This window comes from Dendroctonus ponderosae, unplaced genomic scaffold, assembly GCF_020466585.1.
Source record: "Dendroctonus ponderosae isolate FM_Combo_2020 unplaced genomic scaffold, Dpon_F_20191213v2 Dpon_F_20191213_1, whole genome shotgun sequence".
In the NCBI taxonomy this organism is placed as follows: domain Eukaryota; kingdom Metazoa; phylum Arthropoda; class Insecta; order Coleoptera; family Curculionidae; genus Dendroctonus; species Dendroctonus ponderosae.
Window position 1 is genome coordinate 60,829,639 of NW_026017110.1, and position 17,404 is coordinate 60,847,042.

The 17,404-nt window shown below is 35.2% G+C and overlaps 1 protein-coding gene across 5 annotated transcripts in view; it reads left to right on the plus strand.

Annotated features, from left to right (window-relative positions):
- The first annotated feature begins 10,665 nt into the window (after positions 1 to 10,665).
- The window catches only part of LOC109541007 (sodium channel protein para), a 29,830-nt gene continuing 23,091 nt past the window's right edge, over positions 10,666 to 17,404 (plus strand). For all 5 annotated transcript variants that reach the window (XM_048661791.1, XM_048661787.1, XM_048661788.1 and 2 more), the window contains exon 1: positions 10,666 to 10,715. The gene's annotated coding sequence lies outside the window, so the exon portion shown is untranslated. The remainder of the gene's footprint in view (positions 10,716 to 17,404) is intronic.

Below are 17,404 nucleotides of genomic sequence, written 5' to 3' on the forward strand. Positions count from 1 at the left end.
TACCGAACAGACAAATTTCGGGCCAGAAATTAAAGGCGAGCTCCGATAAATGTCAAAAACATATAACGAAAAACATTATAACACTACGTTTGACCTGGAGCGATGTTTTTCCATGCGGGAATAAAGCACCCTAATAAAAAGGTTCCCTTAAAATCTTAATATATCATTGTTCAGAGAATTACCAGAGCAGAGCACGGATAAAGTAAATATAAAAACGATCAGCAATAAGGAAATTAACTTTTGAGTCTCTTTTCAACGAAAACCTTTGAAATGGCTACACATTTATTATCTGAAATAATCCACAGAAAAGCGGAAAATTGGATTAAAATTAGTTGGAAATCTTAAAGTCTCATTCAAGTAAAATAACAGTTTTTTCTCTACAAAAAATTGTGCCGGAGCAAAAACTCTATTGCAAGGGCAAGGCTATTTCTGATGGAATTGGCTGAAAACAAATGTTCAAGTTAAATTATTGAAACACTAACCCTGAAAGCACGCAACCCCACTGGTGTTCGTAGTTCAATCGCATTAACAACAATTTTGTTTTCAGCCCCAACTTTCCAAGCTTCGAATTTAAAATTGTAGCATTTAGATGCAGCAGGCTGAAAATACGTTAACAATGTTTAAGAGGATTTATATCTTTAGTCATTTCGAATGCAGCATGCAACAAATATTCCACATCGTTATAGGTGCATGTTGTTAAATCTTTACCATCAAACTTAGCTCAACACGAATTGCCTTTTTAATAAGCCCATTTGGTTGCCCGGTTACCTGGTCTGACCCAAAAACTTTTTGCCGCTGTTACCGCTTGTTGATACAGCATTATGTACACTTGCAGGTTAAACATTTTATGGCAAATAAAAATTCTAAAGGAACATTTCATCTGTTACACGTGTGTATAAATTGAGTTTTTCCCAGCAGTTTGGGGGTAAAAGCTTCAGCCTGCCGAAGCAGTAAAAGAAACCGGGAAGTTTGATATCGAAGTGGCACTTAAGAGTGCCTTTTTAAACTTTAAGCCAATTCCTGCAAAATTTTTAACTACCAAATCCAGGATGGGGTTTTTCAGTTCTCCTAATCTGGGAAACATACTATTTTTATCTGATTTTACTGGAACTTTTCAGTTTAACTAGCGGGATGAAAGTTATAGCGGACTTTAAGACGATTGTAAGTAGTTACTTTGCGAACTCTTTAGTGTGGTTGATTTTATTGCGTTGAGGTTAAAAGGGTGAAAAACCGATGGCTTGGGGGCCACCTTGTGTGCTGGCAAAGAAACAACAGTGCAAGATAAGCTGCCAACACAACGCGTGCCAAGTTTCTGTTTGGAAAAATAAAAGTTTCCAGTGAGAATGGCGCAGAGTCGAGGGCCGATCCTCCTCTGACTCAAAATTAGGGATTTTCGATCCGTCCCTAGCGAAGCAGTCGCACACAGAAGCCATCAGCTATAGTAGTCATAGCGCCGACGTTCCCTAGAACACACGGCATAAAATACATCCCTCTATTATCGCCTGTAAAATATTATTTTGCCGCAACAAATTTTTTATACATTTTAAATGAAGTGGTTAGTGATTTTGCAGTGCTACGAATTTTACGTGAAACAATATTTTGTGTCGCTCCTTCACTATATAAAGAAAATATGAATAAGAAAAGAAGCAAAGGTAACTTCTTGCATGACGTCCAGCACTTTGGATTAAATTCGAAAATTTTCGCAGCGCGAAACTTGAATTGGTTGCAATTGATTTTCTGCTTTTCTTTCAAAGCTTGGTGCAATTTTGAGCTTTCCTTTAGAGCAAAAACTAACGTCTATGTTATATAATCTGGAATTGCAGCGGTATTTCACTCCTTAACAGCCGAGAGAAAATTGGATGAAATACTGCGGCAATTCTAAATAATAGCAGGGCCTTAAGGGTTTTTCTGAATCGTTGGTAATTTTAGTGTAGCAACGTATAGCATGTGCTTTTGGAAAACATAAACACTCGACTGCAAAGCACGTTACATCTCCGCAGAGCAACTTAGGGTTGTACATCATTAATTCATAAATGAAACTACTTTCTGCTACGGCAGCGGATTGTTAGGCCAATAAGGGGTTAGACTAACGGTTTTTAGTTTAGTGGTTTACTTCTGCCGCCTATACAGTGTAGATCGATAAAGAAGTGACAGTGCGCTTTGCACGTCCCTTAATATTAAGGAAGTTCCAAAATTAAGTAAATGTTTAACAAAAACTTCGTGTCTGGCAAGAGCGAGCTGGATAGGCCGGTTAGCTGATATCCGGCTGCAATTTGATGCGTTGTCTCATTTGCATTTGTCAAGTTTACTGAGCACACTACAGCTCTATTAAGCAAATTTACTGGGGCGAATAAAGAGATTACAAATGCGAATTCATTCAGCGTTTCTTCGTTCTCAATTTAATTATTGATCCTTACATAAGCAGTATTTCCATTTCTATTCGGGTTATGAGAGCTTTGATGGACCACAGCCATGCAATTCGCATTGAAATCCGCTGATTTTATCTATTTCTGTAAGAGTTTCAAGCCAATTTAGCAGAAACCAAAATCCCATCCATCACAAGTTTACGTAAGCAATCTCATTCATCGAGATAAAGAAAACAATGACTTGCGAAGCCCTAAGCAGGCCTCTTTCCTAATGACCATATCGATTTGATCAACGACATTTTACACGGTAACGAAAAATTTCAGATATTTTATCAAATTTGTTTTGCTTATTGCTTTTTTCAACGAGATAAGTTTCCCTTTCATGGACAGGTGTCTAATCTACATAAAATTTGGAAAATTTTCTGTCCCTAATTAGTGAATGTTTTACTTTCCTTAGGTGTTTATTTATCGTTTTCCGGTTCTAAAATGTGATCAAGTAGCAATATAAAATTTTAGTTCAGCCAGAGAAAGGATAGGAGTTTTTTAATAATGAGAAACTTCGTTCAGCTACACTCAGTGACAGGTATGCAATTCAGTGTACACAAAAATATCAAAGGGGATTTAACAGAAACATTATTTACGCTTTAGCTGAAAACCGTTCATTCTATTTACCTGGATTTGGCCGTTGGACTGCGCTAAAATGCAAAATTGGTTTTTTTACGGAACTGTCTTTAAAATGAATGAATAATTTTTCCAGTTCCACTATATCTGCCTGATCTGGTATATATGGCAACTGCAAACTAATCAAGCAATCTTAATAATTTTTTAATAAACTCTATTAAGACCTTCACAATTTTTTTATTCATTTTCGCTCTGCCTCACTTTCAAGTTATGTTATCAGCGTCCAAAAATTGGGCTTTAATAATCGACATTGTTGTGTCCCCTAAATAAAAGGACAGCAATTTATACGCTGTTAACTTCCTTTTATAATCCCACTGCTAGCCTGGATTCATCGCCTTTGATTTTCGTTTCATTGATTTCAATTTATTATCAGATTATTTGAGTAAATGCAATTATATTCTTGAAATATATTGTAATCGCTCACCGTTGTTCACATAAATAAACAGTTCTGGTAATTTCAGAGAAAGCCATACGGTTTTATTGAAAACTAAGTAGATAGATCTGTATGAAGTTTTTGAGTTTCAAGTGGCCTTTATATGTAAATGCCACTTGAACGTCGCTTCAAATTAGAAACCACACAGCAGATTAGTGTAATGGAGTAAAATTTACAACTAGGATGGAAATGGCAGATGAGCTTTTAAGATAGCGTGCTATTTAAGGAACCGTAATTTCCAGACTTCATATTAAAGCACTTGAGGGGTGCGAGAGCAAACTTCGGTGTTCCAAAATTTACTTGAAGTATTAACAAGTTTCGCTTCAATTGATTTTCCTTCAAAGAAACTTTAAGCCTTACATGAAGAAAATTGTTAATGAGCGCCAGCAAACTTCAACATAAAGTCCCTTGTGGGGCCAAAAATCAATATATTTACGCATCAACCAAGTACAAATATACCAAACTCAAACATCATCCTTTGTAACTGCCGATCCAAAAGTTTATTCTTCATGATCAGGAGTTGTTTACTGACAACTTCAAAACCTTTGACTTTCAACGCTCTCTCCCAGAGGCTTTTTTACAACTTTGTGTTTGAAGTTGAAAAGTTCATCAAACTGTGTACCTTCTTTCAGTCCATGGTCGGAAAACTCAATGTATTAGTATTCCATTGATTCTAATGGGGTTTCATCTGGTTCTAAGAATTTTTTTCGAATTGTGCAACAATGTACAAATAATTTCTCATCCGTGTCCCTCATAGTAGTGCAATCTACTGTGTTGGTTATTCATTTGAAGCATAAATCCAGACAAATAGGTTGCAGTATAAAATATATTGTGTTTCCTGCCTGCGGCTCTTTTGAAGTTGAAATCCCGCGGGTCGTGGTTTGGCTTGTTTTCTTATTCATCTTTCTCTTTCGTCCTATTGATTTCACGGTGCCTTTCTAGATGTAAATGTGAGTTAGATTGAGAACAGTGGCATTTTGTGGAACGGATTTTTTCCAGGTGCTAATAGAAATGTACTTTACTCAGTTATCATTTTTCTCAATAGGCATTCTTAATGCGAAAACCAATCACGGCCTTATCCAAAAGTCCAGATTGCCAAAAACCCCGAGCTTTTCTACACAATAAGTTTTGGCAAATAGAAACATTTCTACTCCTCTCAGGATGTAATTCCCAAAGGGCAAAAACCTGGAAATATGAGGCGAAAGTAAAAAATCGCGAAATGTTTGATTCCTCCAAATACGGTAGGTTGTATTTCGTAAGCTGTTCGAATTGGAAACATTTCCCGGGAATTTAACTTTTAGTGAAGTTTTCGATCGAGTCAAGCATCCGGAATAATTGAGGTCTGTTTAATTTGAAGAGTATTAATATTTAAACAATGCACCTTCATTAAAAATCCACCCTTGAAAGCAATATTAGCGACTAAGTTTTAAAGGGCGAGAAATTCCGTTGATTTCCTAAACAGTCGGTTGTTTCTTTATTGGAATTCGGAAAAACGTTTCCACGATGTTCTTCGTAACGGCAAATTACTTATTAATGTACAAAAATAATTTTTTTGAGGCAACTCTCGTTGCTTTCGCAATTTAGTCGCTCTGCTTTTCCAGATTTATTGATCGGGATCTAAAAGGTGTGAGTTAGATATTCGAAGAACATTTTTGAATTGGCAAACATTTATGTTGTGAATGCGTGGAAATAATAGCAATACGAAAAACTTGAAAATATCGAGTTTTCCAGTAAATATTTTTTATTTATTCTGATCCAATAAACTCAAGTAATAATCAGAAGAACATAAATTGAGCAAATGCTGATCAACGGTCGAATTCAACAAATTTGATCACGCAGCCATTTCACGAGTTGTTATGCTTTGCATCAGTTCGTAGCTTTATTGAGTTTTCATTAGCTTCAAGTGGCCTGAACGCGATGCATCTTCAATTTCAAACCTGCATCTCAAACCCACTCATAAAACATGCTAAAAACGCCGCATATCACTGTATATATTTGAAAGTCAACCAAAATGCTCCATTCCTATATGAGCTTTCAAAAGAAGTAACGATTTTGCGGCAAAAGATTCCTCCCCAGTTGGCAAACAACAATTTTATATTCTGAACAACAAGTCTATTAAATCCAAAGTATAATTATTAGACGAAAACTCATTAAGACCATTTCAATGTTACTTTCGAACCAACAGTCCTCGGCCTGTTATGGAAAACTCAGCTTAGGGTTTCTTTCTTTACAAACGGTCATTATAGCATTGTAATTGGTGTATGCAAATATGATACCTTATGTTCGAATAACTAGGCTACATTATGCACGTTTGATTATAGTGAAGGAGAAACTATTCAGAACTTAGTCAAGTTTCTACTAAGTATGAATATGAGACTTATAACCGCCATATTTAGTTAACTTCTCTAAGTGCTATTTCCATATCCGAGGTGAAAGGAGTGCAGAATAGTCTTGCACAAACCGTAATGTTAGCTCATCACACTGAATGATTAACATCAAATTCCTAATTTAAATTTCCAAGCAATAATGACGGAACTTCAAAGACAACGTCGGGAGTAAAACACCAAGAACGTTCATTTATGGAAACAATCTTTAGGTGGCTAAGGTTTCTGAAATAAGTAGGTCAAATGAAAAAAACATTCTATTGTGTCCAATGACCCAGAAAGGAAATGAGGGTGAAATTTTCTATTGAGATCAATAATGGAGCAATCATTAAAACCGTGCTATTCGCTTAGGGGACTTTCGTTTCTGAGTCTGCAGGACAATTTTCTTTCAACATTGGAAATTAGTCGAATGTGAATCAAATAAAAACAACTAACTAATAGTTTAATCAATGAAATGTTGGGCGCAATTATTGGATCTATAAAGTACACGTTTGCCCGTTGAAAAAACAAACTAGTTTGTGTGTTTTTTATCGACTTATGTTGACAAAAGTGTAGCAAAACACTCGTGTAATTAGAGCCAAACAACATCTATATGATAAATAAAATGCTTTTTGATATATTGAATACCTCACTCTGATCAAGCAAATTATTGGCGAATTCCCAAATTTAAAGCTCCCACATATGTGGAATACTTATGGAAAAATGACATGAAGAAGAGGGCCTGACAGTCAAACAAATAAGTAAAGGGGAGAGAGAACTTATCAATTTGCTTTTGGTTGAACATGCGGTAGAAAATTCGATCATCGTTTTACTTGTGTTTTTGCTTGTTTTGTTTCAGTGACGTGTTTTAGCTTTGCTTATCATCGGAAACCAGGAAATTGCACCCGAAACACTGTCGATTTTAGGCAATTTCATAGCACATTAAACGATATATTTTCCTGAATTGACTACACTTTTGAGAATTTTACTAGTCTTTGCCCATTATTAATATTCCGCCCTATCTATACATTAATCTTCGTAGTAATCCAATATAATTATCTGGATTTACCTCATTTTCCGTATATTCTTAGGTCTCCAAGTGCTGTGTTTCGTAGAGCATAATAATTACAGGCTTCGCTTACAAAAGAACGAGGCAAGTAAAGAACGTAGTTACATAACAAAATTTAAGGAAAATTATCTTGCTAAAATAGCTACATTACAGGGGCAAGTATATTTCGGGCAGCATTATTTCATTGGCCTGCTAGCTGACACCTACATATAGTTACTCCTACGTAAGGAGCTCTCGTGTATAAAGCAAAGTTTAATAGCGGTATTAAGTAATCAGTAAATTTATTGATACATTTGACCCCGTTCTGGGTTAGCGGCTGTATTAGTTATTTACTCCTTATATACCTTGAACGCTATCCTAAAACTGATAAAGCTGGGACCCTTCATTTTGCAATTACTTTAAGAAAATTTATTGATTATTTGAATCATCCTACGCACAGTAGATTTCAACCTTTGTTTAGGCTATAGGTATTGAAATCCTTTGAATCAGTTTTGAACCAATTTAAATTTACTGAGAAGAAAGTTATATACAGCTTAAATTAATTTTTTACTCGGGAAATTAAATATTTTGCATGGCCAGACAGAAAATATTCCTCTTGATAGAATTTCGTATTTGCTCAAAATTAAATCAACAATTCGGATGATTATTTATATTTAAGCGGATTTTCATAACACTGCGGTCACGTGTTTGGGATTAGCTGCCTTTTGCATATTTAACCGCTACAAATGGAAGCTCGGTTAATTTTTCGATTTCAAGCTGATATATTCCATCATAATTCAATATTATCAGGCAATTAATTATTCGATATTTTATAATTCAACTCCTAAATAATTAGACTAGCCTTCTAGCATCGCGGATTCAGTGGGAAAGTATTTTTTTAAATTGCGGAAAAGAAGCCGAGTGTAATAAAGCAGCACTCTGATCCTCGGATTAAGGTTTATATCACGATCTCAAATAAATTTCTTCAATTTATTAAAGGTTCTACCGGGCAATCTCCAATTGACCCTTAATCCTCATTTATCAGGCAGGTGTCAATTAGCAAGAACCGTCTCACTAAAGTATTTCGTTTAGTTTAGGGTTGTTTATCGTTATAATATCGTCTAGAATTTAAACTTATTCCCACAGCAAGCTTGCAAAGCCAATTTATGAAGTTACACTAGGGGCTTCCTCTCAACTCCCAACTAGTTTTCTAAAACAGCAATATTCCAAAAATTATACCATAACCGAATATATACACATCTCAACAGAATTGTGGTTCCTACTACGTGCAACGTTGCTGTTGAATTTAAATTAACTAAAGCGGAACAAACTCATATCAATTTCAATAATTTAGACGAATAGTTAATGAAAGCAAACTGCTAACGTGGAGTGAAAAGTTCCAGGGTTTGTCAGATTTCTTTCAGCCTCCTTCATATTTCAGCCAGAATTGCGAAGTTTCCGACCGCAGCGATCGATGGTCAAGTAGCTGAACATTTAAGGAGTCATCTTATGTCTTAAAATTCACTCAAGCTCGGCTCGTTTGTGTATAGAGCAACTCGATATTGCCTTGAATAAAACATGTTCTTCTGGTTTATTTAGTGAACTAACAAAGTTGCGCGTCCAAGGCCATTTTGGACCTTTTTCAGCTTTAATTAGAAGTATTTGGACATTATAGGTTTTACATCTGTGTAAAAACTTCCCGTGAGTAGAAACACGACCACGGACCATTAATAATACTCAGTCTAAAAACAAAATGGGGTGTCAGTGCTATGAATCATAAATTGCCGGCAGAGTGAGATAAGATAAATTACGGCTGAAAGGACTCAAAATCATACCGAGCAGCAATTTATTTCGTTGAAGAAAAGTCGTATTAACGAGTTTCGTTTGGATGATAGCAACTGGGCAACAATTTTCATATTAACAGTTATTTATCTCAAGTTCAGAAGTGAACCTTCAAATACCACGACGGAACATTAGTGGAAAACTGTCCACAAGTTGTATAAAAACCGCAATTAATTATTTACAATTACACATAATTATTTTAAGAAAATAGATACGTTGTCATACTCTTGTAAATTGTGCGGAATATCGCTTTTGTTTTCTGAAGCATTTTTATGTTTTTCCAATTTACATATAGGAAATTGAAATCGGGTAAACAGGCGGAGAGGAGGCCTGTGATATTTTGATCCTTTAATAGGCAATAAATATTTTATTTGTAAGAAAAACATTAAGTTGGCAGGAGAATTCGTTATAAATAAATATCCCGGACAATTTCAAGGAGATTTATTTGACGCAATGCCTTGATTTACCTTTATTAGGATTCAGTGTATTTGTGTAGGCGTATTTTTGAGATGCCACCTCCTTAATAAATAAAATATAAATTCTCTCAAAATGCCTTGAATTTCACATCACATTTATCTCAGAAAAGCGAAGAATGTATTAAGCCAATTGAAAAAACACACTAGATGCTTTAAAGCTGAAATAATTGACATTTATGCTTCATTTTAGGCAGTTTGGAGCGGTCACGATCTTTAAAAAACGGTGTGTTCCTTGTTATAGAAAATTTCATTCATCAAGGGAAGAGGGTCGGTTTTTTCGAAAAAATAAAGTATCTTAAAATACCTGGAATTTAGCATCATTTTCATCTGAATGAAGCGAAAAATGCAACTGATTGATTTTAAAATACTGTAGAGGCGAAAAATGTGAAATGAATCACATTTTTAGTCCATTTTATGCGGCTTTTGATCACTCACGATCTTTAGCTGACGATACCTTTTTTATTTCTAACTCAAACACCTCAAATGTGCATACTGGGGCCTTTCTTAGGTCGGTCGCAATCCATTGAGATCAAAAAACAAACATGGAGACATTTTATTTTTCACTGAAAATGTCATAAGGTCGATTCTTTAGAAAAATTTCAAATCTCTTAATATGCCTCGAATCTAGCATTATTTCCACCTGAATGAAGCGAATAATGGAACTAGCTGATTGGAAAACACTTTAGCAGCTTCAAATTTGAAATAAATCACATTTTTGCTCCATTTTAGGCGGCTTTTGATCAATCACGATCTTTACCCGACGGTTAATTTTTTATTTCTGACTCAAACAACTCAAATGTGCATACTGGGGAGTTTCTTAAGTGGGTGGCAATCCATTGAGCCCAAAAAACAAACATGGAAAAATTTCACTTTTCACCAACAAATTTTCTTAAGGTTGATTTTTTCCGAAAAATATCAAGCCTCTAAAAATGCCTAGAATTTTATATAATTTTTGTCATAAAGAAGTGAGAAGTGCTATGCGCTCATTAAAAACCACATGAGAAGCTTCACTCTTCGAAATTCTTGACAGTTTTGGTTAATTTTTGGTGATTTTTGATCTATCACAATATTTTTCAATTTGCAGACTCAAATACCCTAAATATGCAAATTGGCGAGCTTCGTAGGTCGATGGAAATCCACTGAGCTCAAAAAACACGCATCGAAAAAAATCGTAAAACGAGCTCACTGAAAAACATGCTATATGCTTTAGATTTGGCAGATTTTTTGCTAATATAAATTAGCCAATAAAATTCAAATTTTAACAGTGTTATCGATTTGGTTTCGGATTTAAACCCAATCCTTTCCTGTGGACTATGAACTTCCACATGCATGCAAAAATTCGTATAAGAACCTAGTTCTTTAGATCGCATGAGTGCTGAACAAAATTGCTATGTACAGTTGGAAAAATTCGCAATTATTCCCGAAGCGTTAACAATTATTAACACCTCGTTCTCTTTTCAGGTTAGTTATGTTTTTGGCCCCCAAATATACCCGATTTGATATCAAGTAAGTATTAAAATCTCGAAGTCAATCTCCAATCGGAAAATCTATTACAGTTCGTTGAAAAAGCAACTTCTGATTAAGTTTAATTAGCACTTAAATATGTGCATCCTACTTTGCGTGTTGCATGAATGCAACTTTCAGCAGCAACCCACTTTTATGAAAAAGCAAATAATTAAATTTACTTGTGGATGTTGTAACGGCATAAAAATTCACGGTACATAACGGTAAACCTAAATCAATACCTGCGGCCTTCATGTAATACTGCATTAATACAATTCTTTTGGGGAATATTTAGTAAAACGCGTACAGCGAAAATACTTAGCACGCTACAATCTAAATATAACCCTAGTATTTCCTAAATAGCATTAATTCATTTTCTGTCTACGTTTTTCATAAAATTGATTTTTTTCAGCTAATGTATCTATTGAAAGCTTTAAGCGCCTAGTTCTAATTTCATAACATTTTAATGTTAGGTGTTTATCAAAGTATTTCACGTATTGCAAACACCATTCAATTGATGAATATAAAATTGTGAATGTCTACGTAGTAACAGAGTCTGGAAACTTTATATACGTAAAGTTTTAAAGAATTATTTCTTGAATAGGTTTCAACTGCAGTCGAAACCCAGAGTTAGTGATACAAACCTGGTGTTTCCATATATACAGAGAATGTAATTTGCGAATTCATTAGATAACTATTGAATACCTGCCGACATTCCCATATGAGTCGAACTTGGTCCAATTTCAACAATTCGAGATAGGCGGGTAACTTTATTTTCAAGTCAAGCTTGACTAAACTGGGTCGCAAATTTCTAACTAACTAAATAAACTGTTTTGACTGTTGGCTTTTATTATCAAAATTTTTATTCTATCAATGAGCCAGATTATACCCTTTAAGAAATGGCCAAAATCAATGTCTTACGTAATTTAAAAATATATGTATTCTGGTCTTTAAGCAAAGTTATTTTAGATGATACGGTATGTGAGCTGCAAAATAAAAGGAGGTTTGAAGTCGTATCGGTTGAAAACTTTCGAATATATACAGAGAAAATGCCACCTAGAGAATAAATTGGATAAATTTGCAAAATAAGTTGGACAGTTATTGGATTCTTTATTTCGAATTGAATGCCTTGCCATTTGAAAAATATATATTTTATACTGTAGTACCGCTCGAAATGTTATATATAATGAATATGCCATTTTATGTTGCAAAGGAGCGTTGTCGAAAATTGTGCCTGAAAATAGCAAAATTATGTTTCTGGCCAAAAACGCAATTAAAAGCATTTATCCACGAATAGGAACTGAAACAATAAAATTACATGCGAACTTCCGTAGGCATAAATCAATTTGTTGTATTTGTGATTCTACTGCTTGTTTTTAAGCATTCTCTTTATTTACTCATGTAAATTCATCCTGGTATTTAAATATGTTTGCCTGTTTATAGTTTTTTCTGCGTTCGCTTGTTTAAGAATTTCTGTGTTAATTAATTAACACCCTGCCGATGCAGGATTTATTCTCATGAGTCACAGCTCACATTAGACCGAAGTATAAGTGCAGAAGAGGACATTAAATATTAAACCCGCAAACAAAAAGTGAACTTAATTTCGCAACCTATTCATTGCTTGATACAAGTTTTTTGGCATATACAAGGGTGATTCAAAATTGGCGTTATTCCTTCTATCTAAGGGGTAATAGGGGATTACTTGGAAAGTACTAGAAAAATATTGAAGCCATTGCCGCCCATAGTTTTTATTAACAACTAATTTTTTTACAATTTTTTCTATACTCCTAATGCACCCCCAGCCAGCAGCTCCAGAGGAATGCCGACAATTTTGAATCACTCTTTATAATAAATAAACTATGTTTCGTATAGGATAGTTAAATCAAAGGTATCGATAGTTTCCTGAAGGTATGCTTGACTTTGCTATTATCGAATTGTTGGAGTAGCCGGCATATTGACCGAACTCTCGATTTCAATGACTTAGTTAACAATAGAAATACGGTCTGATCGATCGGCACGATGTAATTAGTGCCAGTCATATGAAATCAACTGCAGCAAATAGGAAAAGCAATCAAAAGTTACAGAAACTCGACGAAATTATCGCTGTTTCACTCGAGGAGTCCGCTTAATAAATATGTCCGAAAAAGTCCGAACCAAGACACGTTGATTTAACTGGACGTGGCTAAATTCCTGACCGAAAAACTACTTGGTAACTTACAATAACGTGAAACTGAATTTCAAATGTTATCGCCAAATGTTGTTTACTAGTTGGTGTTTCACGCTGGGCTAATTCAGTAAAGGCCGACTAATGGCTTAATTGGCTATCAAACAATGAATTAAAATCCACATCACACCTAATATCATGTCTTATTTATCCTAGATTCCCTCACATTTCCAGTTTGGGACTGATTAATATTTTCGCCATCTTCCATTTCACGCAAGGCCATTTCATGGCCTAGATTTGGCAATTTTGTCATCATAATTCCAGTATTAGTCCTTGGCCTATTCTCATTTGCCGAATCATTCTCTATTATCCGAAATCTACATTACATAATGAACAGCGTTGCATATTTAGGTCGCTAATGAAAAAATCAAGCAGTGGAAGCAGAATAAATGGTCTTAGATATAGGTACGATATTGATAAATTGTCTTCATTGATCCGAAAGTTTCTCAAAGTTAAGTAGGATTTGTAACCCAAAAACAGAAGGGAACATTAAATTTTCCCACTGGCGTGTTTTCTAAGCGGGTTGAAAAAATTAAGCTTGAAAGGGTCCTTTAGTAGGTACCTCTTCTCAGTCAAATTTAAACAGGGTCGTTGCTGTACACTCTGCGATCTAAGGAAAAGGAGGTCAAGACGGTATTAAGCCATTTTGCATTTAAAGCCTTGAAATCAATATATTGACTCTCGTGTATGCCGTATGGAGTTATTCTTATTAAATAATTTGAGATCGAGTCGCCACCACATGGCGCGAGGAACACTGAAATAATAATAACCTTCTTTTAGACGTTTCATATTTATTAATAATCTCCTTTGCACCTTACACGATATCAGGTTTCATAATGAGCTCATGTATAATACTGATTGACGAGTCAACTAAAAATAAACAAATACAACAGTTGCTCGTGTAACAGGAAAAATTCAATCAAATTTTATCAGAATTGCCCTCGAATTACTCTCGAAAATGCCGACGGTGTGCGAATAAAAAATAACAGAATCCCCCAACAAACTCCTGTAATTAAATATTTAAAAAGGCCGTCCGAATTAGCTTTAAATTTGACGATTCAGTATAAAAGTATTTTATACTTGTAACAACGGCAAATTATGATTGGCAGTCTGTAATGATGTTGGATCATCGGAACCTCCCCCGTTTGCAGCTTTTCGACATAAAGGCGTTAGCATGAAAAATTAGATCAGGGCAAATAACACGGTAAATCGTTTTTACCTTTAACTTACCTACATATAAACGGCGTTGTCAATTTCTACCAAAATCAATACGTTCGCAACTGTTCCAACTAAACATTAAATGTTCCATGTAAAATACCGGTGGTATCCAAGTCAAACAACAAAGAAACTTCGTCATTTCTCTCTATCACAAGCTGATTCCAAATACTTGAAATGATACAGGAAATTAAATTGTCTGCACTTCAAATATCCCCCATGGAGCTGACAACGGCACACTAAATTGTTCACAGTAAATATGTTCATTTCTGAATAAGCTGATTATTCAATACAGTTCCAGGAAACATCTGGTATCTGCTTTTAAATTTATTGTTATAAGTTTTAATGAAACTTCACTTCACAAAAATTGGAGACTGCCTAACTGACTATAAGCACAGCAAGTTTAGGCAACTAATACGAGACAGGAAGTGGAAACATACGAAAGCAATTTAAACTTCCAACTAAGTTTCGTACATTAAATCGTTAAGGCATTGAAGTGGCATAAATAGCTTTAAAATATCAACTCACTTAGGCATTTTATTCCCGATTTCTTCTAAGCGTGGAAACGTAAATTAGTTTACATCTTCTCAGGCTACATTCACGTTAAGCTATTTCATCACAGCTTGATATAACTGTGTTCATTACACGTGGGGCTTCTGGGTTCAGATTTGAATTTAGGTCACAGTTCGGTATTGTTTGAAGTCCCCGCAGATTCGGCCTGAAATAAAAGGGCAATTCGCGTCAAAAGCACAGGACGTAAAACGGAAGCATAAACCAAAGCTGCTGTATTAATCAAGACCTTAGCAGGAATTGGACAGCAGCTCTTTTTCCAAACGTTTTAATCTAAAATCATGCGAGTCACATCTAATATCAAGAGAGCAAACTTTTAATATTTTACCACAAAGTTTGATCGATCCCATGCCGTTGTCTGCGCTGGCAAAATTTTAGTGCTTCATTTCTGGTTAGAGCTTTTAAATTTGGGAATTTTGTAACTTGCTTTACCACCAAAAACAATATTTATGAAAAGTAAATCATATACTCAATAACTCATGCTCTTAGGTCTTATATTAAAATCCAAGTCTGCGAGCACAATGCGAACAGAAGCGAACGAAATCTGTATATTCTGGTAGAGGAGGCTTGAAATGCACTCGATTGTAAGCTAAAAGCTTCCGATATTTTATAGTTGTATTGTACCTAGATTTTACATTAGCAGATCCCCTGGTAGGATCGGTAGGTAGCTGAGGGAATTGGGAATTGATGCGCAATCTATTTGGAAAAGTATTGAATTGTCAGTCAAAAGGCTTAGGAAATATTCTAGCCACTACCCCTACTTCATGGCCCTGAGTCTAAACTATTTGCTATTTGAAAAATCTACCGCTCATTAAAAGATGAGAAAACAATTAGAGCTGTGTACACCTATCGTAGAAAATATAAATTTAAATTGTCGATAAATTACCGGAATTCGTCGCCATACAAGCTCCCCCTTTGATCCAGATACACACTTCCCATATTTTATAAGGCAATCCCATTTCCAGAAATACCAACAGGGTAAAGAACGTCCTACATATTCAAATATATATTCGGATATCTTAGTGGCAATACTTTCAGAAGGCCGTTTTATCTATAGCAAAAGGGGTGCAATTTATTTTAAGTACCTCATGTTTTATGGGGACATGATGCATTTTCAGGAATCGATTGTCGGAGATTTATAGTCCAGCATTTTCCAGCTTGAGAAATCTACATTAGGAATATTGTTTTAAATTTGCTTTAGTTGCTAGAATAACTCTTTCAAAGTTCAAAGAAAATCTGATACTTCTACTCCCGTAACGAAATCCTGGAGAATCTATCCAGCCAGTAAAGCGACTCACAATGACATTTTACAGCTCCACTCCATAGTGAATGAGAAACAAATCAAATTTAAATATTTACAAGCTTTCCTTAGCTTGATGCTTTCGTGCATTTATCGCAAGGGGTTCACTGTTTTATCTGTTTGGCCATTTGTGCTACTTTCCAGAAACTTACACGTACTATGTAATTGTTCAGAGTCCAGAAAAAAACTATAGTTCTAAGTGCGTCCTATTTAGGACAACGGAGGAGTTTTCCTCGACTCTTCCCGGATATGCAATTTTCTAAGTGCAGTGTTCGATAATATGAATTAACTTAAGTAACGTCGACATATGCAAAACTTTGCAGAAACCAGAGTAGGCAATTGCTTGATAAACGGGTGAACCGGCACTAAATAAAGAGGAGAGAAAAGAGTGCACTAATAAGTTGGCGAAACTCTTAAATATCAACAAAAATATGCACATTTTCATACGTTCGATATAGAAGCTCCTTGAAAGAGAAAATTAATTGAACTGATCCTGAAGACCTAATTTAATCCACAGCTATTTTGACGCTTTCATAATTAGCTTATTAAAAGCGAAATCATCGATTAAAAATTGGCTTCTAAATTATGCATATCTGTTGAATATGTAATAGCTGAATTACCCAGGAAATATCCATGTGCCGTCAACTATTAATAATGTGAAGTAGACATGCTTCTGGAATTAATTTTCTATTATAAACGGGATCCAAACTATTTGCTATCATGATTATTGGCAATTCGCTTCATTCGTACTCTGCTAAATATTCATAAGTGCGTTACATGGGCGTACAATCAATCCCAGACTGTCAGGTTGCACTTAACTTAACTGGAGATACTAGATGTGTTCGGATCTTTGCAAACTCTGTCTTTCATTTGAGACCAAATTGAAAAATCAAGAGGATTGAAGTCCGGACTTCTGGGTGGCCAAGCAATAACGCTTCCACGGTCAATCCAACAATTTGCAAAAGTTGAATCTACTTAAGTAGGGACAAGTCGAGAAAAATATGCTGGATCTCCATCTTGCATAAAACTGAATTTTTTAATGAAGCAGATCATCCTCAAGCAACTAGGCGAAGTTTAGTTGAAGAAATTGTAAATACAATTGGCTTTTTAATTTGGGAGGAAGTCCAAATAATCCAACAAATAAATTGCCAATAATATCACACTGAACATTGATTGTAAATTCTTGTTGCAAGTGTTCAGCTTTCACAGCAGGGGGATTCTCAAAGTCCCACGGATGATTATTTCACCAGTTAAAGACTCCACGGCGAGTAAACGGCGCCTCATCGAAACACAAACTTTTGTCTAAAAAAGTACTATCGATGGTTTCTTGTTTCTGTAGAAAATGGGCAAAACGTAAAGGAGCAAGAGCGATTTCAATTTCTG